Here is a 16988-nt window from a genome sequence, read left to right on the forward strand (position 1 = left end):
CCCCAAGACCAGGTCAAAGCCCCTCTCCAGCCACTCCCCATCATTGAAGTTCCATTTTAGCAAGTAGCTGTGGATATTCTGGGTCCTTTTCCGAAAAAGACAGCCAGAGGAAAGCAGTACATACTGACTTTCATGGATTTTGCCACCCAATGGCCGGAAGCAGTAGCTCTAAGCAACACCAGGGCTAAAAGTGTGTGCCAGGCACTAGCAGACATTTTTGCCAGGGTAGGTTGGCCCTCCGACATCCTCACAGATGCAGGGACTAATTTCCTGGCAGGAACTATGGAAAACCTTTGGGAAGCTCATGGGGTAAATCACTTGGTTGCCACTCCTTACCACCATCAAACAAATGGCATGGTGGAGAAGTTTAATGGAACTTTGGGGGCCATGATACGTAAACTCGTAAATGAGCACTCCAATGATTGGGACCTAGTGTTGCAGCAGTTGCTCTTTGCCTACAGAGCTGTACCACATCCCAGTTTAGGGTTTTCCCCATTTGAACTTGTATATGGCCATGAGGTTAAGGGGCCATTACAGTTGGTGAAGCAGCAATGGGAGGGATTTACACCTTCTCCAGGAACTAACATTCTGGACTTTGTAACTAACGTAGAAAACACCCTCCAAACCTCTTTAGCCCTTGCTAAAGAAAACTTACAGAATGCTCAAAAAGAGCAAAAAGCCTGGTATGATAAACATGCCAGAGAGCGTTCCTTCAAAGTAGGGGACCAGGTCATGGTCCTAAAGGCGCTCCAGGCCCATAAAATGGAAGCATCGTGGGAAGGGCCATTCACGGTCCAGGAGCGCCTGGGAGCTGTTACTTATCCCATAGCATTCCCCACCTCCAACCAAAAGGCTAAGGTGTACCATATTCATTCTCTAAAGCCCTTTTATTCCAAAGAATTAAAGGTTTGTCAGTTTACAGCCCAGGGAGGAGACAATGCTGAGTGGCCCGAAGGTGTCTACAACGAAGGGAAATGTGCTGGTGGTGTGGAAGAGGTGAACCTCTCCATGACCCTTGGGCGTATGCAGCGACAGCAGATCAAGGAGCTGTGCACTAGCTATGCACCAACGTTCTCAGCCACCCCAGGACTGACTGAACGGGCATACCACTCCACTGACACAGGTAATGCTCACCCAATTAGGGTCCAACCTTACCGGGTGTCTCCCCAAGCTAAAACTGCTATAGAACGGGAGATCCAGGATATGTTACAGATGGGTGTAATCCGCCCCTCTGAAAGTGCATGGGCATCTCCAGTGGTTCTAGTTTCCAAACCAGATCGGGAAATACGTTTTTGCGTGGACTACCGTAAGCTAAATGCTGTAACTCGCCCAGACAACTATCCAATGCCACGCACAGATGAACTATTAGAGAAACTGGGATGGGCCCAGTTCATCTCTACCTTGGACTTAACCAAAGGGTACTGGCAGGTACCGCTAGATGAATCTGCCAAGGAAAGTTCAGCCTTCACCACACATCTCGGGCTGTATGAATTTAATGTACTCCCTTTTGGGCTGCGAAATGCACCCGCCACTTTCCAAAGACTTCTAGATGGTCTCCTAGCGTGATTAGGAGAATATGCAGTCGCCTACCTTGACGATGTGGCCATATTTTCAGATTCCTGGGCAGACCACCTGGAACATCTACAAAAAGTCCTTGAGCACATAAGGGAGGCAGGACTAACTGTTAAGGCTAAGAAGTGTCAAATAGGCCTAAACAGAGTGACTTACCTTGGACACCAGGTGGGTCAAGGAACTATCAGCCCCCTACAGGCCAAAGTGGATGCTATCCAAATGTGCCCTGTCCCAAAGTCAAAGAAACAGGTTCAATCCTTCTTAGGCTTGGCCGGTTATTACAGACGATTTGTACCGCACTACAGCCAAATCGCTGCCCCACTGACAGACCTAACCAAAAAGAAACAGCCAAATGCTGTTCAGTGGACCGAAAAGTGTCAGAAGGCCTTTAACAAGCTTAAAGCGACACTCATACTGTACTAAGGGCCCCAGACTTTGACAAACCATTCCTAGTAACCACAGATGCATCCGAGCGTGGTGTGGGAGCAGTTTTAATGCAGAAAGGACCTGATCAAGAATTCCACCTTGTAGTGTTCCTCAGCAAAAAACTGTCTGAGAGGGAAAGCAACTGGTCAGTCACTGAAAAAGAATATTACGCCATTGTCTACGCTCTAGAAAAGCTACGCCCATATGTTTGTGGACGGCGTTTCCACCTGCAAACCGACCATGCTGCACTGAAGTGGCTTCACACCGTCAAGGAAACTAACAAAATATTTCTTTGGTGGAGTTTAGCTCTCCAAGATTTTGATTTCGACATCCAACACATCTCAGGAGCTTCTAACAAAGTGGCTGATGCACTCTCCCGTGAAAGTTTCCCAGAATCAACTGGTTAAAATCATCCTTGAGATGTGGAAAATATTGTTAGTCTTTATGTACTTGGTAGTATATTTAGAGATGCATGTGTCTTATTAACTCTGTTTTTCCTAGAGCTCCAGGAAGAAATCCCAGCCAGTGTTTCACCCTAGCTGAGATTTGGGGGGCGTGTCATAAATATAAAGGGAAGGGTAAACCCCTTTGAAATCCCTCTTGGCCAGGGGAAAGCTCCTCTCACCTGTAAAGGGTTAAGAAGCTAAAGGTAACCTCGCTGCCACCTGACCAAAATAACCAATGAGGAGACAAGATACTTTCAAAAGCTGGGAGGAGGGAGAGAAACAAAGGGTCTGTGTGTCTGTCTATATGCTGGTTTCTGCCGGGGATAGACCAGGAATGGAGTCTTAGAACTTTTAGTAAGTAATCTATCTAGATATGTGTTAGATTATGATTTCTTTAAATGGCTGAGAAAAGAATTGTGCTGAATAGAATAACTATTTCTGTCTGTGTATCTTTTTTGTAACTTAAGGATTTGCCTAGAGGGGTTCTCTATGTTTTTGAATCTAATTACCCTGTAAGATATCTACCATCCTGATTTTACAGGGGGAATTTCTTTATTTCTATTTACTTCTATTTTTATTAAAAGTCTTCTTGTCAGAAAACTGAATACTTTTTCATTGTTCTCAGATCCAAGGGTTTGGGTCTGTGGTCACCTATGCAAATTGGTGAGGCTTTTTATCCAACATTTCCCAGGAAAGGGGGGGTGCAAGTGTTGGGAGGATTGTTCATTGTTCTTAAGATCCAAGGGTCTGGGTCTGTAGTCACCTAGGCAAATTGGTGAGGCTTTTTACCAAACCTTGTCCAGGAAGTGGGGTGCAAGGTTTTGGGAAGTATTTTGGGGGGAAAGACACATCCAAACAGCTCTTCCGCAGTAACCAGTATTAGTTTGGTGTTGGTAGCGGCCAATCCAAGGACGATGGGTGGAATATTTTGTACCTTGGGGAAGTTTTGACCTAAGCTGGTAAAGATAAGCTTAGGAGGTTTTTCATGCAGGTCCCCACATCTGTACCCTAGAGTTCAGAGTGGGGGAGGAACCTTGATAGGAAAGAATTCCCCCCGCCCCAATGCAGGCATTGCATCCAGCTGCCTGAGGCTCTTACAGGTGCCTATGCTCTCAGAGCACAGCACAGAACCTCATCCCATATGTAATCTTAATAATAGGTGTAACCCTTCTGCCCGTCAGAGTTGGCAGCAACAAGGGCCGGGTTCAATATCTAGGGGATCCATTCCAATAACACAGTGTAAACCGGCTCGAGCCCCCACCCAGTGACCTGGGACAAATATATACCACCCCCACTGGGTGCCTCCAAGAGGCAATACTTCCCCTCTCGCAAGCACATAGTCTGAGTGTAGCAAAAAACCTTTTAATAACAGAGAGAAACAATGTGGCATTATGTTGGGGAAACACCACCAACAGGATTCATAACACAACCTATGAGCAAAAAAACCCACCCCAAGCAAATTGGGGCATGCCCCTTTCCCTTTGGTTCTTGAGTCCAGCAACCCCAAATCACCCAAAGTCCCAAAAGTCCAATGACCCAAAAGTCTCTGTCCTTGGTCAGGGCAGCCCCAGAATTCAAAAGTTTATCTGCGGAGCTTTACCTCCCAACCTGGGTGGAGATGGGACGGGGGTAAGAGGCACCTTACATGATCTGAAGCTGACTGCCCCACAGCTCCATAGGCCTTCGCTCCACTTCGCCGGCCGCCCCACAAACTTCTTCACTCAGCTCCGCTCCACGGCCCACCAGCAGCTCCCGCTGTCCCACGAACTGCTCCACCAGCCAGTCCACAAACTGCTCCACAATATATCTTCAGGCTCCCTCACTACTTAACACAATGCTCAGTGACTTCAGCTCTTAGGTGAATTCAGCTTGTAGTAGGGGAGCCCCAGTGCTGGTGCACTATTAGCCCAAAGTGAGCTCAGCAGCCTGTAACTAGACTTCCAATGAAATCAAAATTAGCTCTGATATTCCACAGTGGACAGAGGAGGAAGTGCAATTAGCATGTAAGGCCCTCACCAAGGGGCCTATGCCACCAAGTATTAATATTTGTCCCCAGCCTCTCTCAATTCACAGAGTTTGGGAACCCATGACCCTCCATCATAACAAAAGGCCAAGTACAGTTCCAAGCACAGTTCCCATAATCAGGGTAATAACTATTTATTCTTCCTGCCCCAATAACAGAGACACTGGGGATCCCACAGCAGCCAAAGTGACCATTTGGGCAGCTATGGCCTCATTCTAGGTGGGGTGGGTGTGTCTATGCAAATGAGATTGGCCCCTGAAGTTCTTTTCCACAACTTGCCACACCTCACCACCAGATGTCAGGGTGAGGCTCATCCTGACACTGCTTACATAGGTATGGGCATCAATGGGACTACTCACCAGATCCCCAGCCTCTGCTGTGGTTGCTTTGTGCTCCTCAGTGCAAACAAACCCCTATTATTAATGCAATATCTGTTATGAAATAAAGCACACACAAGGAACTTTACAACTTAATGAAGAATCTACTTGAAATCTAATCTAATTTTTAAGAGTTTAGATTTACTTTCAGATAGTTAAATAAGTCCCAATGCTCATATTTATAAGTTTACAATCACATTTTCCTCTTTTTTCAAAATGTTTCTCTATACTCAGACACAAAACAGTGGGAAAATTAATTAAGTATTCCAGGAAAAACAGTGAAACTAACTGTGCACATGGCAAATAAACTTTAAAAAAGTGGAGAAATGCAACTTATCTCTAGTCTCTCCCAGTTATAGTAATCAGTGGCATCACTTACAACAAATAGTAGATAAAAAGTTTGACAGAAGTGTGATTTTTAAAGGTCACTGTGTCTCCTTTAAGTAGTCCATTAATGTTGTAGGAAAACCCTAAAAAAATAAGGTGCTATTCGGCATAAGTGTTGCTGTAAACGATATATGCCATTTTCTATTCCCATTTCCTTATCAAATGTCCTATATTTGCTATTAATGAGTATAATTAAATATACAGGTTATATGATAAAGGAAAGTTAACATTCTTGGAGAAACCAACTTTTCGAATCTTCAGACGTGAGAGTTTTTTCCATTTCATAGAATATAACTGACTCTTTGTGAAGCATTTTCTGATGCTTTGGTATGCCAAATTCCATGAAAATAAGTTGTTTTGCATGGCATTATGAAGATATAGCTATGCTCACCTACTGTTAGACTTTGACTTCAGCAAGAGCAATTTTTTTCTATTATGGAGTTATAAATGAACCAGCTGCTCTATTAAATGCTATGCACTTAGTTACCTAAATTGCCCACTTTGAGCACACATAAGACATTTTAGAGGACACAGAGTACATTTATTTTTTCCTTCTTTCAGAAAATTGTTTCCAGTAGATCACCTTGATTAACTCTTCCTTTTCATTCTACAGCAGTGATCCGGTTCTTTTAGCACTTTAACACCAGAATCTTTCTTTTATATGTTTTGAATTAGTTACAGAAAGGTTCAATAGATTGTTTTACAGTTTAAGATCTAGTAGTTAGAGCAGGTAGAGCAGTATTCTACCTGTAGAATCATAGAATATCAGGGTTGGAAGGGACCCCAGAAGGTCATCTAGTCCAACCCCCTGCTCGAAGCAGGACCAATTCACAGTTAAATCATCCCAGCCAGGGCTTTGTCAAGCCTGACCTTAAAAACCTCTAAGGAAGGAGATTCTACCACCTCCCTAGGTAACGCATTCCAGTGTTTCACCACCCTCTTAGTGAAAAAGTTTTTCCTAATATCCAATCTAAACCTCCCTTCGCTGGACTCTCTCCAATTTATCCACATCCTTCTTGTAGTGTGGGGCCCAAAACTGGACACAGTACTCCAGATGAGGCCTCACCAATGTCAAATAGAGGGGAACGATCATGTCCCTCGATCTGCTCGCTATGCCCCTACTTATACATCCCAAAATGCCATTGGCCTTCTTGGCAACAAGGGCACACTGCTGACTCATATCCAGCTTCTCGTCCACTGTCACCCCTAGGTCCTTTTCCGCAGAACTGCTGCCTAGCCATTCGGTCCCTAGTCTGTAGCTGTGCATTGGGTTCTTCCGTCCTAAGTGCAGGACCCTGCACTTATCCTTATTGTAGGATTGTAGGCTGACTTCTGATATTTTTGCTCATATAGAATAGCACACTATTCTATTTGTGGTCTCAATAATTTCAAAGGGACTATTTGTAGAGTAAGGGCCTGTCTACATTAACAGTTCTTTCATGGCCAGCTGGAGCGTAAATTTACTTTTTGCTACGCTGCTGTGCATTGTCCATATAGGCCCTGTTGATGTGCATTAACAGTTCTTTAGTGTGCTTTTACTTACCGTGCTTTGAAATGGGTCAAGATCAATGTGCATTAAGGAACCATTAGGCAGTGATGAGCTGCCAGAAACTGAAGAACTGGTTCCTTCAGTCGCTCCGGGTCTTCAGCGGCACTTCGGCAGCACGTCCTTCACTCGCTGAAGGACGTGACGCCGAAGACCCGGTGTGCTGCCAGGTGAATAAAGATTAAAAAGGGATTCTCAGCCAGGGGAGCCTCCTCACCCGGGAGCTCAGGCAGACCGGGCAGGATGGTCCTGTGGGCCGGACGTGGCCCGCAGGCCAGAGTTTGCCGACCCCTTTAACAACCGGTTCTAAACCGGCTTTAAAATTTAACAACCGGTTTGTGTGAACCGGTGCGAACCGGCTCCAGCTCACCACTGCCCTTAGGGTACATCAGCAGGGTCCACACTGACACTTAGTGCATGGCATGCTAATGTGAGGTAGATTTACATCCCAGCTTGCCACAGACTAAATGTCTGTGTAAACAATTCCTAAGTTATTATACATCACAAGTAAAGATGCCAGAGTCTGGGCTTTTAAAAGGAATAGCTCAATGTTATTGAAAGGCATTGCATAGTGGTTGTGTTGCAATGTTTCTGACATGATGTTTCACCCACAAATGACACTGGGTTTGCACTCTGATTCCATTCAGTGGCAAACTGTCTCTTAAATTCCTTTCTCCCTCCTGGCTCTTGTTCATCTCTCTCTCCTGCTTACAAAGAGGGAAGGTGGTAAGCCCTTTTTCTGCTGGTTGCTAAAGAGACAGAAGATTGGTTCTGCTGGGAGAGATACCTGAAGAACCCTGGAACTTGAGAATTAACTGAGTTAGAACCTCACCCACATGACTTCTTCAACAACAGAAGAAGTTAATCTGAGCACAGTTTTACTTGGTGTCTACAGAAATCTTTTATCCTCTAAGAGTTTTAGCAGCAACTGGATGGATGAGGTAATATCTTTTAGCGGACCAACTTCTGTTGGTGAGAGGGAAAAGCTTTCATGCTTGCCCAGAGTTCTTCTTCAGATCTGGAAACTCATTGTGTGTCACAGCTAAATACAAGATGAAAGAGATTATTTAGATTAAGTAGTTAATGCATATTTCAAGCGAACATTTGAGGTGAAGTGGCCTGTTAACACCTCTCCAGTCATAAGGAGGAAAGGAACTGGGGGAGGTGGGAGGGGTGGTGGTAAGTAGCTGGGGCGGGGATCATCAGTGAGTTGTAAATTGTTGTAATAAGACATAAATCCAATGTCTCTATTCAGTCCATGATTTTTAGTATCTAGCAAAGTTATGAATTTAAGCTTCCAGGTTTGTCTTTTGAAAGTGTTGTGCAGGTCTCTTTTGAGGATGAGGACTGATAGGTCAGATATAGAGTGATCGCTTTGTGAAAAGTGTTCACATGCAGATGATATGGGGGTTGTGTCATTTTCCTGTGTGAGTTCATTCGAGAGCGTAGTGATTGTCTGGGTTCACCCACATGGTTTCTATTAGGATGCTGAGTGCACTGGAGGAGGTACACTACATATTGTGATAGGCATGTGTAGAATCATAGATTCTAAATGTAGGAACCATGGATCTTGAAAATTGTATTGTGGGGGTGTTGATCACTGTAACAATGGAGATATGTCTGCAGGTTTTGCATCTGTTCTTCTGGCAGGATCTGGTGCCACTTGGAGTTGGTGTGTCCTGGTTTGTGGGGAGGTTGCTTCTGATGATGAGTTTGGAGAGGTTTGGGGTTTGTTTGAAGACCAGACGTGCGGGGTTCAAGAAAGATTTTGTTCAGAATGGAGTCCCCATTGGGTATGGCCTGTAGTTGTCCGATGATACCCCATATGGGTTCCATTGTGGGGTAGCAGTGACAACCAGGGGTGTGCAGTCAGAAAGGGTTGTATTTTTGTATTGAAGCAGGTTCTTTCAGGCTATTCAGGTGGCTCCTTTCAATGATGTGATGTACTTCTCTGCTGGAGTGTCCTTATATAGCAAAGGTGATTTGGGGTGTGTACCCCGGACTTTCTAATCATAGCATATTCTGTGGTATCTGGTGTCTGGCTGTGGATAACAGTGTCTTTGGGATGGTTACTGGATGTCTGAAGGTAGATGTCATGATCTGTGTGGTTAGCTGCAGTGATCTCGACTATTATTGACTCATCTTCAATATATTCCAATTTGGTGAGGTGTTCAAAAGATTTGGATTGTTTGCCTTTATAAAATCAACTAATTCAATCCACAGAAAGGATATAAGAGGGAATAAACATGAATAAAAACATTATGCAAACACAATAGTATAATTTTAAAGTTCAGAGTCTTCAGGGCAGATTACTTAAATATTTTTTAGGAACTTTAATCAGTACCAAATACTTGTATTAGATTTCCTTTGCAATGGAAGAGGTAAAGGAGCAGATTCCAATACCATTTATTTATGCTGAATAGTTAGTTACTTCATTAGACTTCATTAAAGTCAATGGCATTAAGTTGATAATCATTGTAAGAGCATCGGAATGAGTAGTCTTTAGGTGTACAGGTATTTTTGTATTACTAATCACAGTCATATTGCTTATCACAGACAATTCAGATAGTGAAATAAGAGAACAGAGATTGTTTTATTAAACTATTTCTTCTCCAACCCTATTCTTTAGATGAGAGATTTTCTTTGAAGAACAAAAAAAAAATGCCAATAAGCTTTTAGCGTTATTGTCAAACATCCATTATTTGAGGCAGTATGGGCTGCTTGAAAAGGAAGTACTTTCTTTATCTATAACTATAAAACCCTATTCTCAGACCTGTGAGTCTATCCTGATAAAGGATATTTCACCACCACAGTAACACTCTTTGTTTCAGTGTGCTTTGGTTGTGAAGGATTTAGCTGCATTTCATCTTTTCAAGGGACATGTAGTTCTTATTAAATGAATTATTCCCAAAATAAATAAGATTTCCAAGTGCTTCAAATGCTTTTGGTTACCTCTTCAACTATGCCAGGTGTTTCTTTCAATAACAACATTTAAAAGACACATTGGAAAATTTGATTTTTGTTTTCTTTATTTGCTACTTGGCTTTCCCCAAAAGTCTATTTCATAGAGTTGGTCACAGTAACATGGCTGAAAAAAGATATAACTATTTTTTCTTATGATAGAACTATACCATAAAGAACATTTGCCCACTGGCTTTTGGAACTGCAACTGCTACATTTTATCTAACTTTGGAGACATAGATTTTGAGAGAGAGATTTTTGCCTTCTACATCAAGATTTACAAGTTACCATCATAATTTTCTTTACATTCCTAACAGGGATTTGTTAAAGGAATTGACTCAGTCCATGAACTGAAATAGTGACTCACAGCGTTTAACTTAAAATCCAGATGAATGTAGACAGCCAGATATTTCAGAAGCTTCCATCAGGTGCCACTGATTTCAGTAGCAGGTGGGTGCTCAGCAATTTTGAAAAAAAATCAGGCCACTTATGTAAGTGCCTAAATTATGGACTTTGATGCCCAGCTCAAGCACCCAGTTTTGAAAAAGCTGGCCAGTGCATACAACTTAAATTATGTTCTTAACTATGTTTTTAAGAACTGAATGAGGGAGGCAACCTAGTGAGAGAGGATGTGGAAAAAGCTAATGTACTCAATGCTTCTTTTGCCTCTGTCTTCAAGAACAAGGTCAGCTCCCAGACTACTGCACTGTGCAGCACAGCATGGGGAGGAGGTGACCAGCCCTCTTTGGAGAAAGAAGTGGTTCGGGACTATTTAGAAAAGCTGGACGAGCACAAGTCCATGGGGCTGGATGCGCTGCATCCGAGAGTGCTAAAGGAGTTGGCGGATGTGATTGCAGAGCCATTGGCCATTATCTTTGAAAACTCATGGCGATCGGGGGAAGTCCCGGACGACTGGAAAAAGGCTAATGTAGTGCCCATCTTTAAAAAAGGGAAGAAGGAGGATCCTGGGAACTACAGGCCAGTCAGCCTCACCTCAGTCCCTCGAAAAATCATGGAGCAGGTCCTCAAGTAATCCATTTTGAAGCACTTAGAGGAGAGGAAATTGATCAGGAACAGTCAGCATGGATTCACCAAGGGCAAGTCATGCCTGACTAATCTAATTGCCTTCTATGATGAGATAACTGGCTCTGTGGATGAGGGGAAAGCAGTGGACGTGTTGTTCCTTGACTTTAGCAAAGCTTTTGACATGGTCTCCCACAGTATTCTTGCCAGCAAGTTAAAGAAGTATGGGCTGGATGAATGGACTATAAGGTGGATAGAAAGTTGGTTAGATTGTTGGGCTCAATGGATAGTGATCAATGGCTCCATGTCTAGTTGGCAGCCGGTATCAAGTGGAGTGCCCCAAGGGTTGGTCCTCAGGACGGTTTTGTTCAATATCTTCATAAATGATCTGGAGGATGGTGTGGATTGCACCCTCAGCAAGTTTGCAGATGACACTAAACTGGGAGGAGAGGTAGATACGCTGTAGGGTAGAGATAAGATACAGAGGGCCCTAGACAAATTAGAGGATTGGGCCAAAAGAAATCTGATGAGGTTCAACAAGGACAAGTTCAGAGTCCTGCACTTAGGATGGAAGAATCCCATGCACTGCTACAGACTAGGGACCAAATGGCTCGGCAGCAGTTCTGCAGAAAAGGACCTAGGGGTGACAGTGGACGAGAAGATGGATATGAGTCAGCAGTGTGCCCTTGTTGCCAAGAAGGTCAATGGCATTTTGGGATGTATATGGAGGGGCATTGCCAGCAGATCGAGGGACGTGATCGTTCCCCTCTATTCGACATTGGTGAGGCCTCGTCTGGAGTAATGTGTCCAGTTTTGGGCCCCACACTACAAGAAGGATGTGGAAAAATTGGAGAGAGAGTCCAGCGGAGGGCAGCAAAAATGATTAGGGGACTGGAAGACATGACTTATGAGGAGAGGCTGAGGGAACTGGGATTGTTTTGTCTGTGGAAGAGAAGAATGAGGGGGGATTTGATAGCTGCTTTCAACTACCTGAAAGGGAGTTCCAAAGGGGATGGATATAGACTGTTCTCAGTGGTAGCTGATGACAGAACAAGGAGTAATGGTCCCAAGTTGCAGTGGGGGAGGTTTAGGTTGGATATTAGGAAAAACTTTTTCACTAGGAGGGTGGTGAAACACTGGAATGCGTTACCTAGGGACGTGGTGGAATCTCCTTCCATAGAAGTTTTTAAGGTCAGGCTTGACAAAGCCCTGGCTGGGATGTTTTGTTGGGGATTGGTCCTGTTTTGAGCAGGGAGTTGGACTAGATGACCTCCTGATGTCCCTTCCAACCCTGATCCTCTATGATTCTATGATTATTGTTTGGCCCAAAAAAGGTTAAGCTTGGTTTATCAAAAGTGTTTAAGGGTTCACAAACATTTTCCATGGGTGCCTGGAAATTGTCTGAAGATTTAGCAAACATCAAACATAACTCCACAAATCAGACACCAATTGTGGCACAATTCATGAAATATTTGTCAGTTTTTAAATTTATATAAAAGGTATCCAAACAACTCTACTATTATTTGAGAAATTAATATTAAAGGCTGTGTTGTAATAAATGAGCCCAAATGGGCATAGTTATTCTTGCATGGTTAAGTTTAATTCTGGGATTCCTTCACTTCTAAGTAAAGCTAGTTGGAAATTTTTTGACTAAACAGTTTTTCGTTTGTTTGTTTTTTGGTCAGAAAATGCCAGTTAGTTAAAACTGAAACTTTTGGAAAGGATCAGTTTTGACAAAACTTTTATCAGGAAGGTTTTTCAGTCAAGGATGGAATTTCTCTCAGAGAGGATATGCTACCCCAGGATAGCCAATAGGCATATGGAGACCCATGTTCAAGTTGCTGCTGTGCCTGATTGTGAACCTCCCATGTGAGTTCCCGAACCACAGGGCTATTCTCTAAAATTGGGTTGGGAGTTCTTTTTTTCATATATTCTTTTTTCACATTTTTTTTTAGAAGATTCAGCTTTTTCCCCATGCAGAATGGGAATAACTTTGAAATCATGAAAATTTTTGTGACACAGGAAAAATGTTTCCTGCCCAATTCTACTTTGGAGTACTTAACTGTTTGACCATAACTGTCTTTCAGCATAGGTTTTTTAATGGAGTTATTATTAAAGCTTCATCTCTGACTTAGCAAAGAACATGTTTTAGATATTTGTTTGTTTAATTGGGGCCTACATGCAACACACAAGTATCTTAATTTGACTTCAAAGGAAACTGTCCCAAGTCAAAAAGAATGCAGGACGGTGCTGCATATATTTTTCCCTTCTGGGGTAGGAGAGCAAATTGCAGTATTTAGCAGCATGAATCTCTGTCCCTTCAGTCTAGACTTTGTTTTGCTACAAAAATTGGGATGAGAAGGGTGTCCTTGGAGCAATTAAACCTCCCAGGCTGCTGTTTTGTGGAGACTTGTGAACACCAGCCTGGGAACATCCATATGCATGTGTAGAGCGTGGCCTCCAGAGCTTTCCCCAGAAAGGAGTTGTTGATGATGATATAAAAAGATAAAAAAGCCTTTAAGTTTGCAGCAAAGCCAGCCAAAATGCTGCACTTCCCAATGCACAGCATTTCAGCTAGGTTAATTCACACTCCCATGTTTAACAGAATCTGGAGCTGCTGTTTTTCTCACATCCATTACATATAGAGTGAATAAAGGAAAATGCATATAGCAGTTGCATGAACATGATGTTGCTACTGGTGCAAATGCACAGCATGTCAAACTCTCTCAATTTGCATAGCAATTCGTATATGAGAACAAGCTGTCAAACAGAACACAGACAAATCTGATATTAAAACAAATTTCATGCTGGGGTTATTAAGGTGTTATTAGAAACGTAGCTAAGTGAAAAACAAGATTCTAATGCAATATTGAGCCTGATCCACCACTGTGTTCCTTCAGCTTTACACTGGTTTTACTGATTTCAGTGGAATTGCACCAGTATAAAACTAAATAAGTAAGTATAGTGATGAATTATATCATGTCGGAGGTATCCCTTTTAACTTCAAAAGGGAAATTGGCTAGAAATCTCACACCTGCCTGAAATGACATCCTCTTGAGCTCTTCACACTCTCTGAAGTCATGCCCCACCCCACACAAACAGGAGCTGTGGTGCAGGTCAGAACTAATAGGAGCTCAGGTAGAAGGAATGTGACAACATGCTTTTTTCAGTTCTGCTCTCTTCTTATTCTTCTCATGTGATTTTTGACCATAGTTCAATTTGATTGCAATGCTTGGAGTTTCTTTTCTGCTGTGCATTGAAAGGATGTTAGGGTATACTTGGTTGGCAAATAAATGTATGTTTAAAAATACATGAATATCTGGTAGAAATTCACTAGCTAAATTGCTATTTAATATGCATGACTTTTCTGATGTGTCCTGGGACTTTCCTAGAAAAAAATATTGTTCATCACATATGACTGTCATGGTGGGCAAAATTTTTAACTAGAGAAGAAGTGTTATTGCTAATCAGAAGAGACATAGGAGACCTTTAATGTAAATTACCATTTCTTACTAGCATTCAATGAGAAATTTTCAATCTAATGTCAGGTTCTATGTGATGGAACGTTATAAAAAATTAACACCTGAATATTAAAATTTCAGAACTCAATATGTAATTTATACTTCAGAGAATGTCATCTTGTGTTTTATGGGGTTTCTCCCTATACTTACACATTTAATGTATTTTTAGGTGCATAGGGTCCAATTCTATCATTTACAATGTACCTGGGGTCCTGTGCACCCACGCAGAGTTCAACTGAAGTTAATGGGGCTCTGTAGGGGTGCAGGAGTCCATCTATCTGTTCTACACTGCAGGATCAGGACCATATTCTGTTCTAGGCTGCATAAAATGTACATTATTTCACCAAAAATAAGTTGTAAACTTTAGATTATACAGTTCAAATATTTTTGGTTTTCTTTTTATTTGAAAGACAGTATGATTCACTATTTGTCAAATATAGCTTAAGAAAGTAATCACACTATTCAAATCAGTTGAAATGTTTTTTCCTCTTGGGATTCAACTAGCTTTGGTTATTTGAGTAATGTACAGTAAATACTACTGATTATTTTCTTAAATATGTTCTGTTCATTACCCACTTCTGCATAGTTCTTTAGCTTGGATGGAGTGTGCTTCAAGTAAAGTACCCAGGATGAAATCCAGGCCTTACTGAAGTCAATGGGAGCTTTGCCATTGATTTAAATAGGAACAGAATTTCACCTATTCAATTTGAACCACTGAATCAAATCAATTATATATCTTTTGGGGGGCAGAGAATTAGAAGGCCTAGTCATATATTGGTCCTTCTTCAACAGGGCAGGATTTCACTACAAAAAGATAACAGTTGAACAGAATAATTTGAAATTGCTAGTAGACTGAGGTATTAATTCTGTGTTTGTTGCTGTTTTGTTTTCATACCTGTATAAAACAAAATTCCAAATAAGAATAGAATTTAGTCATTAGGAAGCTATGAAGCTAAGCATAGATTTATTTGTACTCAACTGTTTTGCTGGAAGAGAATGAGAGAGTTTGAGTTCACTATTTAATTTCTGTAACTATATAGTTCCTTGTCATTAAATTACAGGGTATTATAGCCATTATGGGTAGTAAGGGGACAGTGAAGCGAAGGTAATCAATGCTCTTCCTGAAATCTATGGAAGCCAAACCCCCTATCATTTAACTATAATGATTCTCTGTGAACCATATTATTATTAGATATAGAAGCCTGTAACAGGCTTATCAACATTAGTATTTACGTTCTTATTACCATGCCACATTTGAGATCGCAGTAGGAAAGTACAGAATAAACATCTTTTCTTTACCTCTAAGAACATGAACAGAAGTAACAAAATCAACCATCCAAATTTTGAGAGCTGAGGGTAGGATCCCGTTACGTGTGGTTAGAAAGACCAAAAAACATTAGAGAGGAGGAAACCTAGTAAATAAACAGAAGTGAGGAACCAAAGACAAAATGGGACTGAGAAAGTTGAACAGAATATATGTTATTAAATATAACTGTGCTCCTACAATATACATAGACTATACACAAATTGTTCTAAAAGGATTAACCAATACAAGGAAATGCATGAGACATAACAAAGATGGACTATTAAGGGCTGCAGAGAAAAAGAAGTGGAATTTGTCTGTCACAGTGTCTGGAGTGGTTCATGACAGGGAATGCCATCCTAAGAGCTGACTGTCAAAAAGCAGGGAAGTGTTGTAGGTGGGTGAGGTAATATCTTTTAATGGACTAATTTATCCTGGTGAAAGAGAGAAGCTTTCGAGCTTACACAGAGCTGTTCTTCAGTGTAAGCTTGTCTCTTTCACCAGCAGAAGCTGGTTCATTAAAATATATTGCCTCACCCACCTTATCTCTCTAAAAAGCAGGGCAGACATTCCAAATTGGCTGTATATTCTAGAATTAGATTTCACCAATCCAGTAACACGTGTGAACTCGTGAAGCACTACAACAGTCTTAACACTGAGTACAGACATTCCCTTTGGGCATTCCAGTCTGTCTTGCCACCCAAGCTAACTGGACTTAGTGATAGCTGGTTGAAATACCTCAAAGATCACTTATCCCAGGTCAATTTGTACCTCAGATCTCGCATCAGATACACTGGTTGTAGCCAATCCTACAGGGAATTAACTAAGGATTTATTAACTAGGAAAAAAAATGAGTGTGTTATTTACATGTTAAGGTAGCAACACATATACACAAATACACAAAGTTATAGCTGTAGTAATCTGTCATCACTGAATGTCTTTTAGGGCTAAGCCAGGTACCTCTGTTTCCAAGTACTTGCCCTGTGAAAGTCCAAACTCCAACAGTTCAGGTCAGCTATCTTTATTTCCTTCCTCAGAATTCAGGCTGATGGGACAAGCTTTCTTGCATATAGCACCTTAATGGGTGTGAGAAGGCCATTAACTAAGTCTTTGTATCATGATTAAGGCTACGTTTTAGTCATCGGTATTTTTAGTAAAAGTAATGGACAAGTTATGGGCAGTAAACAAAAATTCATGGCCCATGACTTGTACTATAACCCCTGACTAAATCTTGGGTGCTCTGTGCCAGGAGGCACACTGGGGCACCATGGGTGCTCTGGGGCAGAGGGTTTCCTGGGGTGCTGCAAGTGCTCTGGGGGCAGCAGGCATACCAGAAGACAAGGGAGGCAAAGAGTCACTCTGGTTCTGAGCCACAGACATGTCGCTTCTATGAGGAGCTGCAT

This window comes from Lepidochelys olivacea, assembly GCF_965140295.1.
Source record: "Lepidochelys olivacea isolate rLepOli2 genome assembly, chromosome: 1".
NCBI classification, from domain to species: domain Eukaryota; kingdom Metazoa; phylum Chordata; order Testudines; family Cheloniidae; genus Lepidochelys; species Lepidochelys olivacea.